The sequence below is a fragment of the Atractosteus spatula genome, chromosome 10 (genome assembly GCF_055471065.1).
Source record: "Atractosteus spatula isolate fAtrSpa1 chromosome 10, fAtrSpa1.hap1, whole genome shotgun sequence".
Lineage (NCBI taxonomy): Eukaryota > Metazoa > Chordata > Actinopteri > Semionotiformes > Lepisosteidae > Atractosteus > Atractosteus spatula.
This window is the reverse complement of record NC_142715.1, coordinates 13,010,662-13,012,249: the sequence shown is the minus strand read 5'-3', so window position 1 is coordinate 13,012,249 and position 1,588 is coordinate 13,010,662. Positions and strand designations below refer to the sequence as shown.

Below are 1,588 nucleotides of genomic sequence, written 5' to 3'. Positions count from 1 at the left end.
GCTTTGTCACACGTGTAGCCCAATGTAGTTTAGTGTTCCTCTTTATTTAAATCCCAGTTCGACATCAAAATACTCACTCCCATAGTCTCGTTCAGAAGAAGAAATGGACCAGGCTTCCACTGTATAAACGTCCAGAGTTCTTAACGTAAAACGTTTGAAGGGACATCAGTGCTGGCGGAAATTGACCCTTTTTCTAGTGGGATCAGGATCATATAAAACCATTCTTTTGGCTTGAGAAGAGGATCATGGAGACACTCAAAACATCCCTGTCTTTGCTTCTTTCAAGGACGAATGGAGTATTGAGCTGCAAGCATCGGTTCAAATCAAAACTCTCTGCTACTGCAGTTGCTTGTCTGAGAGTTTCTTCAAATCTTTCAACTGAACGTTGATATCAAGGGATATTGACGGTAATATCATACGGATTTTGGTTTTCTTTTGATCGAAAATTGTATTAAAATACAAGCCTCTTTCACATTTGTATAATACTTTCCCTTGCATCCTCAGATAAAAATTCTAAATACCACAAAGTTACAATATATGGAATAGCATTTATTTTAAAATGTATTTTAAAATTTGCATTTAATTAGAGCTATATTTAGAGCTTAGTAAAGATAACATTGCTAATATTGATGGAGTAGAAATGTAAGATGAATTGATAGCTTTTTCTGAGCTAAAAAGTCCTACAACGCCTCCTGTAACAGGTAAGGACTCATAGCAAGACATTGCTATTGCATTGCGCATTTTGCAGATACGACCAGTTTCTGCTTCTGGTGAGTGCATTTTTTCCAAACTGAAATTAACAAGAACATGTTCAAGATGCGCCATGTCCCTAAATCGTTCATCAGGACTACTATTAATATCAGGTGAAAGCAGTACAAAGCATAAATTTAACCTATTAAGAGACTATATCTGTCAGCTACTGCTGTAAGCCATGTTCAGCCAACGCTAGAAATATTACTGCTCTACTACAGTAGCTAAAGAAAGCAAGTCAGACTTAGAAACGGATCACAAGTCGAAGACCTAAACCGACGAGAATGGGATTCGAACCCACGCGTGCAGAGCACAATGGATTAGCAGTCCATCGCCTTAACCACTCGGCCACCTCGTCACGAAAGCTATCTACCCTTGGGCATGATTTTGGTCGGCGACCAGGCTCAGCGCACATCGACCTCAGATGTCTCAGAGCGGTGTGTCCAAGCGGCTGTATAAGAATAGGTAATAGGTTTATTCCATGCTGGAAAAAAGAAGAAAGAGACAACAACGTTTCGGCCGTGGAGCCTTCTTCAGGTGTGAGAGAGACAGGGCAGTAGGCAAAGGTAAAGTAGCGGGAGAACAAAGGTTTGAGGGTGGGTACCCACCTGTATAAGAATAGTGTTCTGCCGGCGCTGTGGTAAAGCTGGTGAAAGCACTTATTTCATAAAGAGGAGATCCTGGATCCGAATTCCAGCGGTACCTTTTTTCCTGTCTTGTTTTACAGAACATGTAATTTGGGACACTCAAAGAGGTCTTGATTTGGTTTAATGCGTTTATTCATTTCCTTTGCAGAAAAACTTGCTTTTTTTAAAATCATATAGCTTGCGAAAGATGA

General features: G+C 40.2%; 1 non-coding gene across 1 annotated transcript; it reads right to left on the bottom strand.

The window, feature by feature from the left end:
* Positions 1 to 1,026: 1,026 nt before the first annotated feature.
* trnas-gcu (transfer RNA serine (anticodon GCU)) lies at positions 1,027 to 1,108 on the bottom strand. Its single transcript has one exon. It is a non-coding gene; the product is annotated as a tRNA-Ser (tRNA).
* Positions 1,109 to 1,588: the final 480 nt, after the last annotated feature.